The 26,155-nt window shown below is 35.5% G+C and overlaps 1 protein-coding gene across 2 annotated transcripts in view; it reads right to left on the reverse strand.

Moving 5' to 3' along the window:
• The window catches only part of TRPC4 (transient receptor potential cation channel subfamily C member 4), a 228,466-nt gene extending 202,861 nt beyond the window's left edge, over positions 1 to 25,605 (reverse strand). Inside the window, exon 1 of one of the 2 annotated variants that reach the window (XM_031001457.3) lies at positions 24,688 to 25,605. The gene's annotated coding sequence lies outside the window, so the exon portion shown is untranslated. The remainder of the gene's footprint in view (positions 1 to 24,687) is intronic. The other variant, XM_004054405.5, reaches the window with a different exon arrangement.
• Between the last annotated feature and the right edge of the window lie 550 nt (positions 25,606 to 26,155).

A 26,155-nucleotide genomic window follows, 5' to 3' on the forward strand; every position in this document is an offset into this window, starting at 1 on the left:
CCAACTGCAGATTTCAAATAGCAGTGCCACCCAGCCATGGAAGACAACCTGCAAACCTGTCTGATCAGAGATAACTGCAGAGCCCAGCCAGCAGCTCTACTTGATGGCAGAGTCCAGATAGTAGCCTCACTGAACCATGGAGAACAGTTAGAAATACCATTCAAATTCAGAGCACAAGAATCCACCCAGTCTAATTAGAGAACCCAACCTTAAGGTCTGTTTGGGGTCACTACAAGCTGTCTCATCTAGAATTTTTAAGCTAGACTAGGCTAGAAGAAGTAGCCATCTCCTCAAATGTGGAGGCATTAATGTAAGTACATGAGGATGATGAAAAATTAGGGAAATATGGCACCACCAAAAGAAGTTAATAAAGCTCTACTAATGGACCCAGAAGAAATGGAGATCTATAAAATGAGTAACAAAAAATTCAGAACACTACTCAAAGAAGTTCAGGAAATTCCAATAAAATATAGATAGAAAATCAAATAAAATTTGGGAAAAAGTTATAAACAAAATGAGAAGCTTGCAAAGAAACAGAAATAATAAAAAATTATGAAGCCATAAATTCTGGAGCTAAAGAATACAAAAAGTGAACTAAAAAATTAAACAGAAAGCTTCAATAGCAGACTTGATCAAGTAGATCAGTGAGCTCGGAGGACATTTGAAATTATCCAGTCAATCAGAGGAGAAAAAATAAATAAATAAATAAGAATGAAAAAGAATGAAGAGGGTCTATAGGAATTATGGAACACCATAAAGCAAACTAACTTTTGCATAGTACGAATTCATGAAGAAAAAGAAAGAGAAAAAGGCCTAGAAAGCATACTTAAGAAAATAATAGCTAAAAATATCCCAAATCTGGGGAAAGACAACAACATCCAGGTACAGGCATCTCAGTCACAGGTTGCCAGTCAAATTCAACCCATAGAGGACATCACCAAGATACATTATAATCAAATTATCAAAAATCAAATACAAAGAAATAATACTGAAAGCAGCAAAAGATAAGAAACATCACATTCAGTGGAGGCAAAATATGGCTTTCGGCAGATTTGTCAGCAGAAACCCTTCAGGCCAGAAGAGAGGCAAATTCTATATTAATAGTGCTGAAGGAATAAAAAGAAATGGCCAACCAAGAATACTTTACCAAATAAAGCTGTGTTTCAGAAATGAGAAAGAAATAAAAACTTTCCCAGACAAACAAAAGCTAAGAGCATACATCACCACTAGGCGTGCTTTATAGGAGTTGCTAAAAGTGGTTCTTTAAGGTGAGATGAAAGCCTACTAATGAATAATTAAAATAACATTTTAAAATTAAAAATAAATCCCAATGGTATAAGTAATATGTGGTCATACTCAGAATTCTCTAACATTGTAAGGGTGGTGTGTAAAGCAACTTTATCTCTACTAGGAGAATTAAAAGACAAAATTATTTAAAATAATTGCAGCAACAATAAATTGCTAAGAAATACAAATTACAAAAATAAATGTAAATTTTGGCATTAAATTAATAAAAAGTATGTGTGGGGTTGTGGAAGTGTAGAGTCTCTGTATGGAATTAAAAGCAAGTTGTTACCAGCTTAAAGTAGTCTGTTACAGGATATTTTCTGGTAACCCACTTAGCAAAAACCCTCAGTAGTTGCACAAAATATGCAAAGAAAGGGTTCAAAGCATACTGCCACAGAAAACCATCAAACCACAAATGAAGACAGAAAGAGAGAAAGAAAAAAATAAACATATAAAATAATCAAAAAACAAATTAAAAAATGCCAGCAACAAGTTTTTATGTACCAGTATTTACCTTAAGTGTAAATGGATTAAATTCTTCAATAAAAAGACATAGATTGGCTGAATGAATTAAAAAACAAGATCCAACCATATTTTCTTATAAGAGACTCACTTTACTAGTACAGATACACATAGATTAAAAGTGAAATGACTGGAAAAAAGTATTTCCCACAAAATGGAAACCAAGAGAATAAGAGTAGTTACACTTAGACAAAATAGACTTTAAGTCAAATGTTATTTTTAAAAGACAAAAAGGTTATTACATAATAATAAAGGAATTAATTCACCAAGAAGAGATAACAATTGTAAATATATATGCACCCAACATCTGAGAACATAAATACATAAGGCAATTATTAAATTATCTAAAGAAAGATATGATAATAATAGGGGGCCTCGATATTCCACTTTTAAAAATAGAGCATCTAGACAGAAAATCAATAAGGGAACATGGACTTGAATTATACTTTAGATCACATGTACCTGACAGAAATATCTAGAATATTCTACTCAACAGCAATAGGATTCACATTCTTCTCAAGTTCATATGGAACATTCTCCAAGATAGATCACACGTTATGCCACAAAACAAATCTTAACAAATTTAAGAGAACTGAAATCATATCAAGCAGTTTTTCAGAGCACAATGATATAAAATTAGAAATCAATAATAGGAAAAAATCTAGGAAAATACACAAGCATGTGGAAATTGGACAACCTGCTCCTAAATAACCAACAGGTCATAGTGTAAATCAAAAAGGAAATTTAAAAATACCTTGAGACAAATTAAAATGGAAACACAACATGCTAAACCTATGGAATGGAGCAAAGGCAGTCCTAAGCTGATGAATATCCTAATTTCCCTAATTTGATCAATATAAAATTTATAGGTGTATCAAAACATCACAATGCACCCCATGAATATGTACAATTCTGCCTCAATGATTAATGAAAATAAAATAAATATTTAAAAAGGGGAAGTGGAGATTTGCAACAACATGGAGAACATTATGCTAAGTGAAATAAGCCAAGCGAAGAAAGACAAATACTGTACGATCTCATTTATAGATGGATAAAGTGGACCTTATGAAGTCCACAAATATATACAGTGGACTCATAAAGTTGAACTCACAGAAATAGAGTAGAATGATGGTTACCAGAGGATGAGCAGGGAAGCTGAAGGAAATGGGGAGGTGGTGACCAAACAGTACAAAGTTTCAGATAGATAGGAGATAAGGTTTTGGGATCTATTGCACATAACAGTGATTATACTTAATAATAATGTATGGTACATTTCAAAGTACAGATGGCCTCCAACTTACAATGGTTCAAGTTATGATTTTTCAACTTTACATGAGTTTGCCTTTTAGATTTACAATATTTTCAACTTAAATGAGTTTGTCAGGACATAAGCCCATCACAAGCTGAGGAGCATCTGTAATAGAGTACATTTCAAATGTTTCACCATAAAGAAAATAGATAAATAAGGTGATTAACACATTAATGAGTTTAACATAGACATTATACATTGTATACATATATCAAGATATCACATTAAATACCTTAAATGCATAAAATTGATTTATCAATCAAAAATAATATTAATAGTAAAAATGTACAGTATATCTTTTTGTCCATCAAAAACTTTAATATAAAAACCATTGTATACCAACTGCTATCACAGCACCATCCATAGAACATTATGACAAAAAGAGATAGCAGGCAGTGAAGGAAAACTGGAGGGGAAGGAATTCAGATTCCTGACTTATTTCTTCATTCATAATCATTTTTGATGCTTGTAAGAGCACATAGATAGAGGGAAAATCAAGCTGCAGACAGAAGTGAGCTTGAAGTTTCCACTGAGAAGACCAGAATCGGAGCAAAGTAGGTCTCTCCAACATGACACACACACACACCCTCATCCCATCATCTGGAGAAATGCAAGCCTAGTTAGGAGATGATCAAAAGGTTACTGAAATTATTATCAAGAACAACTTCAAGCAGACCAGGGAAATCTGTGAGAAGGTGGTCTTGGTCATCAGTACTCATGAAGGAAAAGTGGCATAATGCCTTTCTGTCAAATATAAAAGGTATGTGGGGAGTAAAGAAAGCACTGAAGTTTGAAAGAATTAAGAACTAACATGCTTTTGTAGGTCTATGAAGTAGAAATGAGGTGATGTTTTGGGGCTGAGTTTAAGAGATTCTCAACATCTTCTCTTCCTTCAAAACTATCTTGGGTATAGATAATATGCCTAAAGTCCTGCAGATGGTACCCTACAGCTGTTAAGCAGGCTTGATTATCTTTTTCTCCAGATGTGACAAGAGACTTGCTGAGGTCCCACTACAGCCCATTGCCAGGACCTAGATTCCCACAGTCAGATGAAATCTATGAGCTTCCTGGGAAGGAGGCTGGGTATGCATCCATGGAGGCTCACGCCCTTCATAGAAGGGTAGCTCAGAGGTGAAATGTGATTCTGGATTACTATGCCATCTAGCTTATTATGTCATTGTCCCAACTGACATGGAAACTGTGACTTGTCTATACCATCAAATACTACTGAGCAATAAACAATAATAAGTTATTGATACAAAAAACAACTTGGATGAATCTGGGTGCTTGTGACTAAGATATTCCAATGGAAAGGATGACTGGCTGTGAGGTGCGTTCTCCTGAAACTTGTTTTTGACCATGCAGTAAACTCCTTCCCATGGTGGTAGATGCAGTGTTGAGGAACAAAGTCAAAACCAAGTCATCAGACTTTGGGTTGAGGGACAGATTAAGGATGTCAGCCCAAAATACAAATGGAAACCTCCCTTCTTGGACATGACCAAGCAGCCACTGAGTCTAGAATTTCATCTAAATCCACACCAACTTCTGAACAAACCTAGATGAATTTTCACTCAGACCATCCAACAGGATCTCATTGTGCCTAAAACAGATCTTAAACTGGAAGGGATTGTGGAAAACAAAAACAAAAACAAAAAACACAAACTTGGATTCTCCAGCCTCAGAATGTTCAGCACTGACAACCTAACTTTTACTTGATCAGGCTGGAGCTGAGACCATGCTGTGTTGGGAGCCAATCATGGTCATCGGTGTTGGGAAGATGGCATTTCTCTCATTCACTCCTGCATCATCTGGCGCAGATTAAAATTACTGTGCACATTAGAAACAACACAGAAGACAAATAATCCACATCTCACAGAGTAAATAGTGTCTAATTTGGATTATATGAAAACTACCTGATATATTAACCATAAGCTGCAACAATACTGATGGTTAAATCAGAAACAATGTCTCACAGGCAGTTTTGAATGATATCTTAAAATCATGTGATCTGGTCTAATACAGTGTTTCCCACATCTGCAGAGCATCTTTAATAAAATATATTCTATCAAGATTTATAGGCAATTTTAGCAAAAACAGTGAAAATTGTAACACATGCAATAGTGAGCTGTAGCACCTTCCAATCCTTTCATAATGGACATGAAACAATAGAAATGGGGATTACTCAGAAAACCATAGGCCTGAAAAATGTCACCTCAATGAAGAAGAGGTCAACTTGCTACTGCCTCTACTTCTTGTTCAGTTAATAATGTGTTTGCTATTAAATAAGAAAGAGCTCTTAGTTGGAACTCGTTACAAGTAATTTGTGCCAGATTAATAGTTTTATCTACAATTTGTTATTTTTTACAAAATAGATTTAAATGTTTGTTTAATTCCTGATGTGAAAGATGGTAATTTGGCAAGAATAATATTACTTCTGTGACAATAAAAAAGCACTGGCTAAAGATTCTAAAACATTTTTGTTTTGCTATATTCATCTCTCTATGGGTACAATTATATATCTCTACTGTGCCATATGAATATAATTTTTTTCTTTTAAACATTTTGACTAAATGTTTCAACATAAAAATTAAGATATAAAAGAAGAGCTTATGCTTTTGACTATGATTAAATTATATGTAGTGAATTAACACTCCTTCTGAAAACAATTAGACAAGCTGAGTAAATAAAAATAAATATGAAAATAAATTAACTTTTCTTAAAGAAGAGTTGCAGAGCTAGCTAGGACTTGTGGAGCCAACATCGCAGATAGAGGGAAACCACACAGAAATGAATTGACCTTGTACAAGCCATATTTGCTATCAAGGCATTTGTCAAGGCAACCAGAACACGTAATTCCCACGTCCTGGTGAAAAGGCATACAGATAAAAGTATGTGCCACACCAAGGCATTTGTTAAAATCTTATTGTTTGCAGAGAGAGAAGTAAAACGCTTATCAGAAAGCTGCTGAAAATTAGGGCAGAATATTCAGCAATCTCACACACACAAATGAGAAGATAAAATTTATTATTCTGGACTCTGCAGGAAGAAAAGACCTTATTAAAGAGTCAAGGTCCACAGGCCCCACAGGTCCTACAACATAGGAACAGGGTCATACAAGGAATACATGGAGTCTTGTAAAATCTTAAAATTAGTCTCCAGTCATTCCAGCCTGTGATTGGATTAGATGATTTACTCTTACCCTATTTGCTTTCCAGTAGATAGGATGTATCCTCTCTAAAGGAGGATAACAAAACTTCTACAATTCTTGATACACATTTTTCACTTTTAAATAAAAAAGTATGAGACATTTTAATTTAAAAATTCTTAACAAACAGACCAGCACATAACCCTGTTATTGGAGTTATCAGCCTCAGACTTACTACTAAATATGATATTCAAGAATATTGAGAAATTAGATGAGAAATTTTAAAAATTTTATGAGACCTAAAATATAAGAAAATAAATCAAATGGAAATACTAGAATTGGAAATTTCAATAACTGAAATTATTAATTCAATAAATTGGTTTAAGAGGGTGGAGTAAGGTGATGGAATAGAAGCCTACACCATTCATATTCCTAACACCAAATTATAACAATTATCTTCACACAGAAAAGTACCATCACAAGACACAAAAATCAGGTGAGCAATCACAGTACCTGGTTTTAATGTTATATCATTGAAAGAGGCATTGAGGAGGGTCTGAGAGACAGTCTTAATTGCTGATACCACCCCTCCCCTATCCTATGGCAGTGGCTAAACATGAGGAAAGTCTGTGCACTTGGAGGAGGGAGAGCACAGCAACAGGTGGACATTAGTTTGAACTCAGTGCTGCCCTGCAATAGTGGAGAGTAAGCCTTGCTGGACTCAGACAGTGCCTGTGCACAGAGGGAGCATTTGGACTAGACCTAGCCAGGTGGGAATTGCCTATCCCAGTGGTCAGAACTCAAGTTTCTGGACAAGTCTTGCCATCATGGGCCAAAGTGCTCTGGGGTCCTAGGTAAATGTGAAAGGCAGTCTAGAATGCAAGGACTACAATTCCTAGTGCTAGGCTGGACTCAGAACCAGAGGACTAAGGTGACATGTGACCTGGGGAGACATCAGCTGGGGCAGCTAAAGAAGAGCTTATGCCATCCTCCCCCAACCCAAGGCAGTGCAACTCACAGGAACAAAAGTGTCCCCTTCCTTCTGCTTAGGGGGTGGAGAGTAAAGAGTAGAGACGACTCTGTCTTGTATTGTAGATACCTACTCAGCCACAGTAGGAGAGGGTACTGGGCAGAGGCATTCAAGGCCCTAGCTCCAGATAACATTTCTAGACACACTCTGGGCCAAAAGGAAATCCATTGCTTTTATGAAACAATCCAGTTCCGGCAAGATTCATCACCTGCTTTCTAAGGAGCTCTTGGGCACTGAATAACCTGCAACGATCCCCAGAGAGTACACGATGGGCCTTGGGCCCTGAGACATGCTGGCCTCAGATGTGACCCAGAAGATTCCCAGCAATGGTGGCTATTATAAAAGACTTCCATTTGAGAAAAGCAGAGGGAAAAGTAAAGGGGAAATTTTCTTGCACCTTAGGTACCAGCTTGCACACAGTGGGGCAGAGCAATAAGCAGGCACTTGGGGTACCTGAGTCCAGGCCTGGGCTCCTAGCATTTCTAGGCCTGTCCTGGGCCAGAAGGGAGCCCGCTACTTTGAAGGGTGAGTCCCAGGCTGTGCAGCGTTTACCACAAGCTGTCTGAAGAACTCTCGGGCACTAAGTGAACACTAGCAGTGGCCTGGCAGAACTCCACCATGGGCCAGTGGTGGTGATGCCCACCAGATGAAGCTCCTTTGCCTGTGAAAAGGAGAAGGAAGAGTGGGAAGGACTTTCTATTGTGGTCTGACTTTCACCTTAGCTGCAGTAGAATGGAACATCAGGCAAATTCTTAAGACTTTTGACTCTAATCCCTGACTTTCAGAAACCATCTCTGGAGTCACCGAGAGCCTGGGGAATCTCACTGCCCTGGGGAAAAGAATAAAAACCTGGCCTGCTGATTGCGGAGGCCTAGGAATTTGAGTGAACATAGGTGGTAGCCAGGTGGCAATTACAGCAGGCCTTGGGCAAGACCCAGTGCTGTGCTGGCTTCAGGTCAGTCCCAACAAAGTCCAGTGCTGCTGGCCACAGAAGTGCCTGCATAACCATACCCTCAGTTCTAGCTGGGTCAGCCCAGAAAGAGAGAGACTCTTATTTGTTTAGCTGAAAGTGAGGTAAAAGAATAACAGTCTCTTCCTGGTAATCCAGAGAATTACTCCAGATCTTATTAAAGACCACCAAGGCAGGACCTCTACAAGCCTGCAAAAATTTCAGTGATATTGGGCTTGCGGCCCAAGTCCCTGTGAATAGCTGGAAAGTGTTCTCAAGAAGGACAGGCAAAAACAAGTCTGGACTGTGAAGACTACAATAAACACCTAATTGTTCAATGGTCAGACAGCAAAGAACACCTATAAGCATCAAGAATATGAAGGGAAATATATGACTTCAACAAATGAAATAAATAAGTCACTGGGGACCAATCTTGGAGAAACAGAGACATGTGACCTTTCATACAGAGAACTCAAAATAGCTGTTTTAAGGAAATTCAAAGAAATTGCAGATAACACAGGGAAGGAATTCAGAATCCAATCATATAAATTTAACAAACAGATTAAAATAATTGAAAAGAATCAAGCAGAAATTCTAGAGTTGAAAAATGTAATTCACATGTTGAAGAATGCATCAGAGTAACTTAATAGCAGAATTGCTCAAGCAGAAGAATTGGTGAGGTTAAAGACAGGCTATTTGAAAATACACAGTCAGAGGAGACAAAAGAAAAATTAATAAAAAAATGAAGTATGCTTATAAGATGTAAAAAATAGCCTCAAAAGGGTAAATCTAATGGATATTGGCCTTAAAGAGGAGGCAGAGAAAGAGATAGGGATAGAAAGTATATTCAAAGGGGTAATATCCAAGAATTTCCCAATCCTAGAGAAAGATATCAACGTTCAAGTAAAAGGTTATAGAACACCTAGCAGATTTAAACCAAAGACAACTACCCTGAAACATTTAATATTGAATTCCCAAAGGTCAAGGATAAAGAAATTATCCTAAAAGCAGCAAGAGAAAAGAAACAAATAACATACATGTGAGTCCCAGTATGTCTGGCAGCAGACTTTTCAGTGAAAACTTTACAGGCTGAGAGAGTGGCATGACATATTTACAGTGCCGAACGAAAAATAAAATTATCCTAGAATAGTATATCCAGCAAAACTATCCTTCAAACATGAAGGATAAGTAAAGACTTTCCCAGACAAACAAAAGCTGAGGGAGTTCATCAATACCAGACCTGTTCTACAAGAAATGTTAAAGAAAGTTCTTCAATCTAAAAGAAAACGGTGTTGATGAGCAAGAAAAGAATCATCTAAAGATAAAAACTCACTGGTAATAGTAAGCACACAGTAAAACACAGAATACCATAACACTGCAATTGTTATGTAGACAGTATAATATGACATAAAGGGAAACAATAGAAAGTTAAAAAGCAGAGGAATAAAGCTAACTGTGGAGTTTTTATTAATTTTCCTTTTGTGTGTTTGTTTATGCAATCAGTATTGTCATCAATTTAAAACACCAGATTATAAGATAATATTTGCAAGCCTCATGGTAACTTCAAATTGAAAATCACACAGCAGATACCCTGAAAATACAAACCAAAAACTTAAATCATAACACCATAGAAAACTACCTTCATGGAAAGAAGACAGTAAAAAAGGAAGAGAAGGCCACAAAACAATCAGAAAACAACAGAATGGTAGGAGTAAGTCTCCCATCCAAGTATTAACCAAGCCTGACCCTGTTTAGCTTCCAAGATCAGATGAGATTGGGTGAATTCAGGGTCACATGGCTGTAGAGTAAGTCTCTATTTATCAATAACAACCTTGAATGGAAATAGAATAAGCTTTTCAATCAAAAGACACAGTATGGCTGAATGGATAAAAAAATAAAGCCCCATGATCTATTTGCCTACAAGAAACACACTACTATAAAGATACACATAGACTGAAAATAAAGGGATGGAAAAAGATATTACATGCCAATGGAAATTTTAAAAAAGCAAGCAGGAGTAGCTACACATATATCTAACAAAATAGATTTCAAGACAAAAACTGTAAGAAGAGATAAAGAAGGTCATTATATAATATCAAAGGAGTCAATCCAGCAACAGGATACAATGTAGATATATATATATATACATGTAGGTATATACAATGTAGATATATATATATATATATATGCACCTAATTCTAAAGCACCCAGATAGAAAAACATATGTTATTAGAGTTAAAGAGATAGATAGACCTCAATATAATCACAGCTGGAGATTTCAACATCCCACTTTTGGCACTGGACAGACCTCCCAGACAGAATATCAACAAAGAAACATCAGACTTAACTTGTGCTATAGGACAAATAGGCTTAATAGATATTTATAGAACATTTTCTCCAAAATCTGCAGAATATACATTCCTTGCTTCAGCCCATGGATCATTCTCAGGAACAGGCTATAAGTTAAGTCACAAAACAAGTCTTAAAACATTCAAAAAATTGAGGTAATAGCAAGCATCTTCTTTCATCACAATTGAATAAAACTACAAATCAATAACAGGAGGAATTTTGGAAACTATTCAAACACACAGAAATTAAATAATATGCTCCTGAATGACCAGTGCATCAATAAAGTAATTAAGAAGGAAATTGAAAGATATCTTGAGACAAATTACAATGGAAACACAATATACCAAAACATATGGGGTACAGCTAAAGCAGTACTAAGAGGAAAGTCTATAGCTGTAAGTGTCTACATCAGAAAGAGGAAAAACTTCAAATAAATGATTTAAGGATGCTTCTTACAGAACTAGAAAAGCAATAGCAAGCTAAACCCAAAATTAGTAGAAAAAAAGAAATAATAAAGATCAGACAAGATAAACAAAATTGAAATTAAGAGAAAAATACAAAAGATCAATGAAACAAAAAGTTTGTTTTTTGAAAAGATATACAAAACTGACAAACCTCTGGCCTGACTAAGAGAGAAGATCCAAATAAATATATTTAGAAATGGAAAAGAAGACATTACAATTGATATTGCAGAAATCCCAAGGATCATCAGTGGCTGTTATGAGCAACTACATGCCAATAAATTCTAAAATCTAGAAGAAATGGACAAATTCCTGGACACATATAACCTACCAAAATTGAACCATGAACAAATCCAAAACCTGACTATACCAATAATAAGTAATGAGATCAAAGCTGTAATAATAAAGTCTCCTAGTAAAAAAAAAAAAAAAAAGCCCAGGATCTGATGCCTTCACTGTTGAATTCTACCAAACATTTAAAGAACTGATACCTATACTACTCAGACTATTCCAAAAAACTGAGGAGGAGGGAATAACTCCAAACTCATTCTACAAGGCTAGTATTACCCTGATACCAAGACCAGACAAAGACACATTAAAAAAAAAGAAAACTGCAGGCCAATATCTCTGATGAATATTGAGACAAAAATCCCCAACAAAATATGAGCAAACTGAATTAAATGATACATTAGAAAGGTCATTCATCATGACCGTGTTGGATTTATCCCTGCAATGCAAGGATGGTTCAACATACACAAATCAATCAGTGTGATACATCATATCAACTAAAGGGTTAAACCATGCTAAAGGGCAAAAACCACATGATCACTTCAATCGATTCTGAAAAAGTATTTGATAAAATTCAACATCCTTCATGATAAAAACTCTCAAAAAACTGCATATAGAAACAATATACCTCCACATAATAAAAGCAATATATGACAAACCCACATCTAGTATCACAGAAATGGGGAAGAATTGAAAGGGTTTCTACTAAGATCTGGAACATGACAAGGATGCCCACTTTCATAACTCTTATTCAACATAGTACCTAAAGATTCCACCATAAAACTATTAGAATTGACAAACAAATTCAATAAACTTGCAAGATACAAAATTAATGTACAAAAATTGGTAGCATTTCTATATGTCAACAGTAAACAATCTGATAAAGAAATAAAAAGTAATCCCATTTACAATAGCCACACATAAAAATAAATACCTATGAAATAACCAAGGAAATGAAAGATCTCTACAATTTAGACTATAAAACACTGATGAAAAAAATTTAAAAGGACACCAAAAATGGACAGATATTTCATTTTCATGGATTGGAAGAATCAATACTGGTAAAATGTTCATACTACCCAAAGAAATCTACAAATTCAATGCAATCTCTTTCAAAATACCAACGACATTCTTCACAGAAACTGAAAAAATATTCTAAAATATATATGCAACCACAAAGACCCAGAATCGCCAAAGCTATCCTAAGCAAAAAGAACAGAACTGGAGGAATCACGTTACTGACTTTGAATTATACTATAATGCTATAGTAACCAAAAAAACATGATTTTGGCATAAAAACAGACACTTAAACAAATGGAATAGAATAGACATCCCAGTAACAAATCTACACACCCACAGTGAACTAATTTCTAACAAAGATGCCAAAAACACAAACTGGAGAAAGGACAGCCTTTTCAATAATGATACTGGGAAACTGGATATCCATATGCAGAATAATGAAACTAGATCTTTAAATCTCATCATATACAAAAATCAAATCAAAGTGGCTTAAAAATTTAAATCTGAGACCTCAAACTATAAAACCACTGCAAGAAAACTTTGGAGAAACTCTTCAGAACACTGGTCTGGGAAAAAAGGTTTTGAGTAATACCCTGCAAGCACAGACAACCAAAGCAGAAATGGACAAATGGGATCACATCAAGTTAAAAAGTTTCTGCACAGCAAAAGAAACAATCAACAAAGTAAAAAGGCAACCCATAGAATGGGAGAAAATATCTTCAAACTACCCATCTGACAAGGGTTCAATAATTAGTATATATAAGAAGTTCAAACAACTCTATAGGTAAAAATCTAATAATCTGATCAAAAACAGGCAAAAGATTTGAATAGATATTTCTCAGAAGAAGACACACAAATGGAAAATAGGCACACAAAAAGGTGCCCAACATTATTGACCATGAGAGAAATGCAAATCAAAACTACAATGAGATATCACCTCACCCCAGTTAAAATGGCTTCTATTCAAAAGGCAGACAATAACAAATGCTAGAGAAGATATGGAGAAAGGGGAACCCTCATACATTGTGGGTGGGAATGTACATTAATACAACCACAATGAAAAACAGTTTGGAGATGCCTCAAACAGCTAAAAATGGAGCTGCTATATGATCCAGCAATTCCAGCAATCCCACTGCAGGGTATATACCCAAAATAAAACGTATCAGTATATCGAAGGGATATCTACACTCCCATGTTTGTCTTAGTACTTTTCACAATAGTCAAAATTTGTAAGCAACCTAAGTATCCGTCAACAGATGAATGGATAAAGAAAATGTGGTACATATAAACAATGAAGTACTATTCAGCTATAAAAAAGAATGAGACCCTGTTACTTACAACAACATGGATGGAACTGGAGGTATTATGTTAAGTGAACACACAGAGAAACAGCACAGAAAGACAAGTATTATATGTTCTTACTTATTTGTGGGATATAAAAATCAAAACAATTGAACACATGTAGATAAAGAGTAGAAGGATGATTACCAGAGGCTGGTATGGGTAATGGGGGTTGAGAGGGAGTGGGGACAGTTAATGAGCACAAAAAATAGTTTGAAAGAATGAATAATATGTAGTATTTGATATCACAACAGTGACTAAAGTCAAACTAATTTAATTTTACATTTAAAAATAACTAAAAGGGCATAAATGGATGGTTTGTAACATAAAAGATAAATGGTCAAGTGAACAGATACCCCATTTTCCATGATGTGATTATTACTGACTGCATGCCTGCATCAAAATATCTCTTGTACCCCATAAATACATACACCTACTATGTACACAAAAAATTAAAAATAAAAAAATATACAAAATGAATAAATAAATCAGTTTACAGATAGGACATGGTGAAAAAAGAGGATTCATAAATGGGAAGGGAGAGCTGTAAATAAAATATACAGATTACAACGCAGAGAACAAAAATAAATGGAAAAAGCATTAAAAGAAAAGTACAGTTTACTAGAACATGACATAGTGTGAAAAGATACATACATCTTTATTTGGAGGCCTTAAGAAGGAAAAAAAAATGAAGGTCAAAGCTATATCTAAAGAGATAGTGACCAAAATTTTTCTGAAAGTAATGAAAGACAGGAAGCCATGCTTTAAAAATGGTCCAAATGTCAAACAGTAGAAATAAAAGGACACCATCTAGACACATAATTGGATGACTGCTGATAATAAAAGAGTAAGAGAAAACATAAAAACCGCAAAAATAAAACACACATTAACCTCAAAGAGCATCATCAGACTCACAGCTGACTTTTCAACAGAAATGGTAGAAGTTGAAAGTCAATTTAACAGCATTTTGAAAGTACCGAAATGAAATGAATTTCCAACCTAGAATACTCTAGCTAATGAAAGTAACTTAAAAGTGAGCTTAAAACAAAAACATTTCAATCACACAAAAATAAAAAATTCGTTGTCAACATACAATGAAATGTGTACTAAAGAGAACTCTTAATCTGTCAAGATACATGTTGGTACTAGAAGGAATAGATGTCATCTAGAAAAACATCTGTGATATCTGTGATTATAAAAATTAAAAATAAAACTAAAATAGAAAATAAAACATACTAATCATTACTTCTGATAAAATAAAAAATCATCTATCCAGCTCAGGCTCCCCACCCCCACCTCCATGCATATGTGTTGGTGCATAGAAATTATATATCTTAAAAGATAAACATACCATCCTCCAATGTATTTCAACTTACTTTAGGGTAAGAAGTAAAGACAAAAATAGCTCATCAAACATATGGATAAATATTTTGCATTGTTTTGTGTTACACTTATATTTCTGGCAACTAGCAAACACTTTCAAAATACCATACTGATAAGAGTTTAGAAAAATGAACTGAAAGTACTTATTGCATGAATTAAAATTAAAATGTTAAACTGTCTTTAAAATAAACTATTAACAATGATTAACGACATCAGTAATATATCAAGTATTTTGTTATTTTAGACAGGACATTTGAAAATATTCATATGGTGAATATTTTTAATATTTTTCTTTAGGATTATATTGAGCACTCATTTTAGTGTAAAACACTCAACCCCACCACCAATCATGTAATGATATTATCTTCATAATGCCATAGAGAGAACAATAGATCATTTTTCTGAAGCATAATAGACTAAATTCAATGTGCCTTTTCTGTACACAAAGGAACAATGTAATAACCTGAAATCTCCTTTCTTAAAACCTTTTTGTTTAAGCCTTTCTTCATAGAAAATTTTCTTAAATAGACTAGGAAGAAATGTCTATGTCCAACCAATGGAGAACAAATAAATCAGTAATTGGATTTCATCAGAAGGCATAATTCAATCAAGGTTATAATTCCATCTCACTATGAAAACATGATCTTACCACAATTTTATAAATGTGCATAAATATGGATGTTCACCATATGCACCACCTACATATGGAAGTACCCTACTATGGTTGAGGCAGCAGGGAATGTGAATTCATACACAGCAGCTCCTCTGTCATGAGCCTCCAATCCTAGGTCCAATTAGACAATTGAAAATTCCCATTTGTAGGACTGATGGAGTGCTAGCAGCGTATAATATTGAAGAAACAAAGGGTATGTGAAACCCTTTGAGCAGTCGCTGTCTTCGGTTTACTTATGTATCTATTTCATTATATTTAAAGTAATCCAGATGAATTTCAGGCAGAACCTGAAACACTTCTAAAATAAATTGAATTCCAGTGTATTTTATGAGTAGAGTCTCATTAATCACATTAAATATTTGACAATAATCCTTTTATATATCAAAGATGAAAAGATCTCATTTTGACTCCCAAAACCAGAAGCATTATAAGAAAGTAGATTATCTTTTAAAAAACTTCATTTAGATAAACTGAAATTATTTAGGTTATATGCTTCAGATATACTAAGTTATTCAAAAATTGATCATTGCAAGTGTGCAATTTGTTTACTTTTTCTCAATTGGGTTGTATATTTACTTTGTAGACATTTACATTTTTAAAAAAATCAGAGGCTAAAATGTTTAATTTAAAAACAGATCTTCTGCATTTGATGTTGCCAATAATTATTGCCATTAACTATTAATCTAAAAATGGGCAATTTTCATTTTTTAATTATATACAATATTTCAATTACAGCAAGGTAGTAACTGATAAGAAAGTACTTAAGTATACCAGCAAGTTCTGCTTTAAGTTCTGGTTTTAGTGGTTCATTGCTAAATACAATAGAATGCAAAGTAGTTCTTATTCTTCAGGTTAAAATTGTTGACATTTTTATATGATGGAAAAACATTTATCATAAATACTGTTATAATGAAATGTTATTTATTAAAGCTTCTTTTATTCATGAAAGGGCAAAATCATTTGCTGGTTCACTTTGTTCCAAGAACGTGCTGGAGTGCTAAATGAAAATGTGCAGTTCAGCTCCAAGTAGCTTGCACATTACAAATCAAAATGTTAAGCTGTGAGGTTAAAATGAACCAGATAAGCAAATAACACTTTCCCCAGTGCCAACATCTCTTTTTATACAGCACATGCAGAGGGACATATCTTTAAATGTTCTTCATCCTTTATTTTAGAGGCTCTCAGATGCTTAGAGGTAGGCACTCTAATTATTTTGCATGATAACCCTCAGAAAGCAAAACATTCGGGTACCATTGGTAGACCTAGGAATGCAGGTTCCAATAATGGTTTTTTTTAAAAAAGATGAATGTATCTAGTCCAGTCCCTTCTTCGTTTTCAAGATTAAAGGCCATGAGAAAGGTAGTCTACTTCTAGGCTTTCAATAGACGTAGCTGTAGACAGAGGAGCCCACAAGAAAACACTAACAGTGGGCCCTGAGTACTCCTAGATTTCTCTAAATTTGATCTGACCTTCTAAGAATCTCTTAAGCCAAGGTCTCTACTGTCTCTAGAGAAAGGGGTAGGGTGGTGAGAATCCAGGTCATTATATCCCTAACTATAAGAGTGCCTTCTTAGGTTTGCTTCATTGGTTCCATGTGGGGTAGGATAACATGTGACTGTAACACCAAAAATCCAACCAGACTTTGGAAAACAACTTACCTCTTAAAATACATAGCCTGTGAATGGTAATTTGGTAATATCTATGCATAAAAGGAAAACACTGTTTTTAATAGTGTCAATAATGCTATTTAAATTTAACACGGATTTACAGTAAAAAAACTTAAGTCCTACTCTTACGGAAAACAGTAATTAGTGGCAAAAAGGATATATTTAGATTTATTCCACCATGGCCCAAAGTTTGTGTTTTGTTTTGTTTTGTCTTTTAAGTGTCAAGTATAGACTCTACTCATTGTAATATAATTTATGCTATTTATTTAATGAGTTCAGAGTTGTCATGGGAAAGGATCAGGAGAAAATAAGGTTGCCAAATATGTTTTAGATAATACAGGACACTGGAGTATGATAAGAGGCTTATGAACAAACTTTGCTTAAAATATTAAAGAAAAAGGAAAATATGTCTTATTCATCTCTGTATCCTCAGAATCTAGCAGAGTGACCGTTATGTATTAAGACCTCAGTAAAGTGTGTGCTTGTGTGTGTGTGTATGTGTGTGTATGTGTAGACAGAGAAATACACAGTCACACATCACATAACAACATTTTGGGCAACAATGAACTATACACATGATGGTGGGCCCATAAGATTATAATACTGTATTTTTACTGTACTTTTTCTATGTTTAAATACACAAATACCTACCATTGTATATTTACAATTGCCCACAGTATTCACTACAGTAGCATGCTACACAGGTTTGTAGCCTAGGAGCAATAGGCTATTCCATATAGCCTAGGTATGTAGTAAGCTCTACCATCTAGGTTTGTGTAAGTACACTCCATGATGTTCATGCAATGATGAAATTGCCTAATGATGCCTTTCTCAGGACGTATTTGATGTATGACTGCATGATCATATAGAAAGATTTAGGGGGCCTACTTAGAAACATACTTTTAAATAAGATGATCTTCCAAGTCATTCATTGCAAATCTAACCATTTTATAGGGACACTGACGTATTCAAAAACAAATACTGTGGTCCTTTATGGGTTACTCTATACTATTTGATAATAATTTGTGTCTCACACTCAAGCAGTCTCCCACTCTTTATTACTTGTTATTTACTGTTATTACATATATGTTTGTGTGTTTACACATATATACATATATGTATGTTGTATACACATATATATTATATTCCTGTACATATTGGGCTCTAGATAAAATTAAAGAAGACCCAGCTCTGCTTGTCAAACTGCAACTACCACAAAAGAGCATTCATTTAAAGTGTGACCTCAGTGTGATTCAGGGTATGCAGCTTCACTTTACCTTAGAATGAAAGGGATCTTTACATAAAAAGAAACTCATGCTGTCATAAATGATGGAGATGATTGTACATAAATCATGATAGATTCTCTGTTCTTCACTCCATGTACACTATGCCTGTCCTCTCATCCCTCCATTGTATTTTCGGAGATTCATATTGGTGTATGATCAGCTACTTGAATTAACAGTGTGTTAAAGAGGTTGAGCATAGCAGCTGACGACAGACCAATTCAATCATCTATGCATTCATTTATTTCACTCATCTATTCAAAAAGCACATAGTCAGCACTATTATACTAATTCTGTGAAAATAAAAATTACAATGTGTTATGAACTATGATCCTGGTATGCAAATTGTGTTATTTCTCCACTATCATTTAGAGATGAAATGCATTAAAAATGTGGCAGAGTATCTGAACACTTTTCATAATCTGATTTGTAAAAACTCTATTGTCAACGAAGTAGAATGAAAATAATTTTTAAAAAATCCCTCATGCCACCCACAATGGAACATCACGTATTGTCAAGTCTTTGAAATGCACTCTCAACTTACTTTCCAAATATCACTCCAAAGAAGTCTCTGGCTTTCTTTAGTTCAGTAAGCATTCCTGAGAAACACTTGTATCTGTCCTCTTTCAACTCTAACTACTCCTCTCATAGTGTAATGGAACAAAAGCCCTCCTTTAAGAATTCTGGCACAGTACCACTTAAACTGAAACACATTAATAACTGGTTATATAAATCCTATAAAAATGAGCATTATAGAGTAAGTAGCCGACTGAAAGTTAAGTTTATTGAATAATGGTGGGTAAATTATTTTTGTAACATAAGAAATAATATGGTACTCAATATATTGTATAAGTGCAACATTATCACAATTGGCATCATTATATAAAAATATGCTAAAAGTTTAGCCAAGTACAATATTATGAAAGTATAAAATACATTAATTATGTCAATTATGAAGCATAGTATTTATGGCACTCTAATTCAGTTACAAACTCACACAGTTTTGAAAATCCTCCGGTTTTCTTTAAAAAGTTTACTGTCTAGATCTGGAGACAGATCTTTGTCAGCCTGCAAGACAGAATATAACAAGCTCTTTGCTTGTATTTATACTTGGGACATCTGGAGAAATGAAGGAAACTTTCAAGGATACGGTCATATTGGATTTAACTAGGCACAAACTAGGCACTAACTAGGCTAAAGCCTAGTTATATAGTGCCTGCAGAATATTTTTACAGAAACAAAAAGGTGGAAGTTATTCTAGACAGAGGGAGCTTTGCCAGAAAATGCAACAAAAATGAAAAGCTTACGCATGTGCCATTCATCTATTGATTCAATTATTCATTTACTAATATTCAACAAATATCTACTGAATGGATAAGATTTTAGTGATAATTTTTGTAATGGTATTACATATATTCAAAGAAAGTATTCCTTCAACCTCAATGTCAATAGGTTTTGGACACAATCCTGTCAGCGCAAATGCATATATATGTTTAGTAAATATCACGACAAATTCAGCTAATCGATGTCTTTTGGGATGCATGAATGAGAGCTCCTCTCAAATACCAAGGGGCATTAAAATAATTGGAAAATTAAAATTTCAGGTAAAATTAAAACAAATACACTTGTCTAGAAATTTTACATAACATTGATAAGATGTAGTATAAACCTAACATGGCCTAGCATGACCTTTTTTTTTAATAAAGACATTTTATTACCAGCTTACAGACGGTCAAAAGGTTAGCATGATAGCTTTTTATTTATAAATTATAAGCTCATGAGTATTTCTAAAAAATTATAATCTTGAACTTTGTTCATAAAAACAAACTTTTTTTTCTTTTTACATGTATTAGATTTATATTTAAGAATAAGAAAGGAAGTCATTTTGAGATCATCCTGCTCAAGATAAGTAGCTTATCTCTTGCTCTGCTTCAAAACTGATGGAACTTTAACAGACTATTGTTTCAAATTCTATCCCCATGATGGGGACAGTTGTTTATATTCCAATGTTATAATATTTTTAAAATTCAAGAAACAAATAGCTGAAAAAATAAATTTATGAAACTTGCTAAAAGATTATTGATTGTATTTTAGAAACCACAGGAATTAAGTAAAAACAGTGTAGTCTTTACCATCAGGTAGATGTAGTACCTGATAGTAAAATTTGATATACTTCAAATCCTGCCTTCCCACAAAGCAATTTTGTGATTTTCATAAATTTCATCTTTCTCGGGTTGTTAAAATGTGATAATACTTCAGTTTCAAGGTAGATGTTAAGATAACAATGAAAAATAGCTTTCTTTTTCAAAGTTTCTCACATAGTGCCAAGTGTACATTAAATTCTCATAAATATTGGCCCATTTTCCCTCTTTTCTTTTTTCACAATAGGTCCTGTTTCAGGTAAATTTCAACTCTTGATAGTACTTGCTTGAAGTAATTTTTCAACATATTTCAAAATCTAACAGCAAACCACAGACAGAATATAATTAATGAATATCTGATTCATTTAATTTCACTGTCATTTCTCAAAAAGAATGCAGTGTGCTAGATAAAGCTATCAAGGCATATTTTTAAATTAACGTTTTAATTAACATTTCTAATTTTATATGTAACACTGTGTCCATGTGTCACTTAGTGTCTCTCAAGAAGTCATTATTCTATGACACTGCTATACTTTTAAAAAGAGAGATAAAACATACACTAATATTAATAGGATATTACATACAGTTTAGTTACAATAGTAGATCAAGTTCTGAAACTATTTCTTTCTTATTCTATTAAAATTAAACAACTTTCAGGAGGGTCACTTAGATTTTTTAAACATTTAAATACAGCACTTAATTTGCTAAATAGTTCATGAAACCACATGGTTTTGAATTAATACATTTTCAATGTGCATGCCTTTAATTTTCAGTTTCCCAAATAAATGGTGTCTTTCCCTAAATGTATTTTTTTGCATCATAAAGTTATTTTGGTAATACTAATGTTCTCAAAAATTAGGTCTATATTTGTGCTGATTAAAAAGACACAGCCATGATATTATATCCCTGATCAAAATATTCTCAAATCTCTTAAAATATTGTGGTGTCAATGCCTCTGGAAGGGTTAGAAATAGAAAACATGAGTAGGAAGATAGTTCTAAATCAACTCTTCATTATAACTAGATAGAAACAAATTCCCAATTAAATTTGGGTTGAGTCGAACCAGTTTTAATGTTTATTTTTTTGGGGGGGGGGGTATAGGGTATAAATTAGGTGAAAAGGCAAAGTTTTTATTTTGAGCTGTCTCCTCAACCTCATTTTTAATGAGAACCAAATAATCATGGTGGGGTTTCTATAGGCATTAAAGAGGTCAATAACACTGGTTCCAATTGAGTCTAGGCAATTCAATTTCTAAAGTCAAAGTGCACATTAAAATTTGATTTCATAAGCTATATGGCAATGATGGTTTTGGAAAAAGGAAAATTTAATAGTTTATTGTATTTTCCCTTTACCTGACATTATTTTCAAAAATACAACAATCATATTTTCATAAAATATTCAGTCCCTAATTTTATAGTTCTAGCTACTGCTTAGTGTTTCTCATATATCTATCTTTACTTATATATCTATACTAACTTTAAGCACTGATAGTTACAATACTTACTATTGAACAAATGTGTGCATATTTTTATTTTTGTTCCAATATATGTATCAATCAGAAAAGAGAAATTATTTCAGTTTTCAGCTGCTAACTATAATGCTGATCATCTGAATTGCTATAAATAATCCTGGCAATTAAACATGCAGGTATAAAAATATAACAGACTATTTCCAAAAATATACACTTAAAAGTAGTTTTAATTCAGTGGGGTTAAAATCAGTGCATCTTAAAGGGGGTTATTATATTTCAATGCAAATGTAATTATCTTTATCACAGGGTATGCTGATAGCATTTGACTAGATGATCAGATATGTTTATTACTTTGAAATCATAAAAGAAAAATTAAAAATAATGATTGTCATTGTTTCTTTCATCTGCAGTTCAGAAACAGCAATTTTTCTAAGCTTAGTTATTACAGTGAAGTTTATAGCAACATCTAGTTCACAAAAATATTGATAGACACAGCCATCCAAATATTGAAAAATAGCCAATCTAACTTCCAGATTCCTTACCAATTAAAATGATGTAATAGTTTATAAACATAAGTTGTTGTTTTTTAATATTTATTTAGCTTCGGATTCCTAAATGAGGATGTTGAAACAGGTAACTTTTCAGTCCTATAGATGGCTGTAGTTCTCCATGGAGCATAAGTTAGAAAGTTAGTTTGAAATGTGTGTATAGAATAAGACATTAAAATTTCCTCTAATGAGAAAGAATATAAGGATTGCTTCTGTTATTTCCTATTAATACACAGTATGAATCGATTAAGGTTATTTTATATGAAAAGTTATTTGGTCTCTTACTGGTTTAATAACTAAAATAGCTATAAAATTCAAAGAGAACTTTAACTCTGTCATAGACTTTTTAATGCAGTTTTATCTTTACCTTTTGGAAATAAGTGCAACAGAAAAATAAATAATATAACCATTACAAAATTTTAAAGGTTATAAGTAATGAAAATCTATTCCAACTCATATATCTTTCGGAATGACCAGTGAGCAAGTAAATTGAAATTGATCTTATTGCTTTTTTTTTTTTTCCCCCTTAAACATTTAAGGAGGATGTCTTCTGGACAATAGTGTCCAGGTGAATAAAAAAGTAGGCGTTACAAATGTAACTTTAAATAGCAAACCCAACCCCAACACAATGATGAAGATTTCAACATTTTAACATCTCCACCCACTCTTACTCTCAATGTCTAATTTAGAGCTTTACCAAAACCACCCCAAACCAAAAAACCCTCCAGTAAACCTTTTGCTTAAAGAATTTGTAATATTCTTTGTGCTGTGATTATGTACTGTGAAAGGAAAGGCAGAAATTATATGAGCTCTGAGAGGCGGTGTTTTATTAAAACTGAAAAAGTTTTACAAGTCTTTTTTTTTTTTTTTTAATAAAACAACTAAAGCTTCCTTCTGTCTCCTCCTACTCCTTTGGCTTGGTGCTTACTCCTTAAGCAACTTGCTGCATTTTATAGCTATGGAATTTCACTGGGAAGGGCCTCCCTAAGAAGCCATGTGAACAGGGATACACCATAGTGGATACACCATAGTGAATGCAGGCAGACAAGAGAAGAGATCCCTTTCCTCAGCTCTCCTAAACCCTCAATGCCTTTCCAGTATTCTCTTGTCTCTAGTCGCAAAAGACAGCTGACTTCACAGCTGGAACAACAAGCTGTGCAGTGAATCCCAGTGATTTAACCAAGTAGCAAACCGGGTCATTGGCTTCATTGGCTTCATTGGAATCTTGGTTGCCAGGCGAACTAGGAATCACTAGCCTGGGTCGGGCAACACGGATAAAAGTGTTTCTGTTTCTTGACAGAGAATGAAAACGACGCAGAATGTAATCGATCGGTAGAATATTGATCACTCTCCTTCCTTCGTGACCCTACTTTAAGTGCCGGAGAGCTAAGGCCTCACTTGTATGCACCCAGATGCCCCCGAGATCTCCATTTTCCCCAAATGCATAAAAGGCTAAAAACGGCCACATTCCCCAGCACCACGGCGTGGCTGCAGCTCCTTTGTTTACCATATAAGTCACACTGGGGGTTCACTCCTCGCCCTCTCCCCTGCTTTAAAGCCGAGTGCGGCGGAAGACTGAGGAGCACCCCCAAACTCCTGCTCAGCCCGAGTCAAGCACCGAAAGCTTCACAGGTTTTTTTCCTGAGCCTTGAAGAGAAACCACATAGCCAGAACCTTTTGAACTCCTAACCCCACAGGGATGTCCGCCTCCCAGAAGAGAGCCGGCTTCCCAGGCAGCTTAGGAAACTTAACCGAGATCCCAGAAAGAAGGCGAGGTGTAGCTCCGGTCGAATGGAGCTCCGAGGCGACATCCTCTTTACCTGCAAAGTTGCAATCTTCGGGCTGAAGTGATGGGATCCGAGGACGGACGGCGCGGGTGCTGTGCGGGGTGAGAGCACGCCCGGCAAATTCCAATGGAATTCCCTTAGTCGCTGCTGAGTTTTGGAGCATTCCAAGGAAAACGATCGAAGCTGGAGCCCACGCAGCTGGCACCGAACTGGGCGGAGTGAGGATGCTCTGAAAGCGAAGCCATGGGAGGCGGGGGAGGGGCGGCCCGGGAGGGGGAGGTAACCGCCAGGGGAGGAGAAGCTCTCCCACCCCCGCCCGCACCGATCCCTCTGGATAAAGTTAAGAGTTCCCACGGCTGACAGCGGATGAGCCCAGAGAAAGGCACCCCGCCCTCCGTCCCTGGTGGCTACCGGGCTCGGGGTCCGCACAGACCGCGCTGGAAAGGGATAGTCTGGGAAGATGCGCGTCCCACGCACCACACTGCTTGGAGGTGGAGGAGACCCGCGCGCTGGCAGGAGCTGACGCTGCGTCCCCAGCTTGTCCCCCTCGAATAGCCTCCACCTACCGGGGCCAACTGCTTGAGGTCAGCCAGTGGGCAGGGGAGCTCACCACCAGCCAGCCGTCATCCAGCCAAGTCGGTGGCGAGAATCCACCCTGTGGTCCTGGATGCAAGCCAGACACACCTCCAGGCTTAGGGCGGTCTCTGCAGGCGTGTTGGACTTCAGTGTGCTCCGACACCCAGCTTTTGAATGCCCTGCTCCCAGCCCGGTAAACAAGCACCCATGAGGCCCGCCGCCCGACCGGAAAAAAGTAGCCCCCTGCAACTCTCAAAGCTTCTCCCACTCCCGCTTCTCTGGGCGACTGGCACCCCCTCTCCTGTCCTCAAGGTGTCAGACTTCCCTTGCAAGAGCTGGAGGATGCGGCTTGCCACTAGTGTCAACAATCAAAACAGTCGCAATGAATAAATGATGAGCCACAGCGTTCCAACCACCCCCATCCAGCTTGGTCTTTCCAAAAGGCATAGGAAATCAGCAAGTTTCCACCAAATATACCAAAATCCTAAGACGCGAGCCAGCCCAAGGGTGCAAGGTTCTGCGGCTGCAGGTGATGTGCGTGTGTGCGAGTGTGTGTGTGTGCGTTACTGGTACCATCTGAGAGTGAGATTTCAAGATAAACGTTATCTCTTGTCCAATCTCTTTAATGTTCACATATGAAAATAAGATTAAAGTACAGAGAGGAATACACACACACACAAACCACACACACTATTGGCAAAGTTGGCAATAACACTTGCTGTAACTGCAACACGGTGATTCCCAGCTTGTCACTCGGAAAGTCTTAATTGGTTGTGACCCCATGACCCAGAGAAAGATAGAGTTCACGTGTAAGATAGAGAGTGGAGCCCTTAAGGAATCCTAGCTGGCAATTACCCTCCTCGAGACTCTCTTTCTACCTGATTGCCGTTATTTTCTGAAAGCCCTGAGGTTAGCTGCTGGTCTC

The sequence above is a fragment of the Gorilla gorilla genome, chromosome 14, assembly GCF_029281585.2.
Source record: "Gorilla gorilla gorilla isolate KB3781 chromosome 14, NHGRI_mGorGor1-v2.1_pri, whole genome shotgun sequence".
Lineage (NCBI taxonomy): Eukaryota > Metazoa > Chordata > Mammalia > Primates > Hominidae > Gorilla > Gorilla gorilla.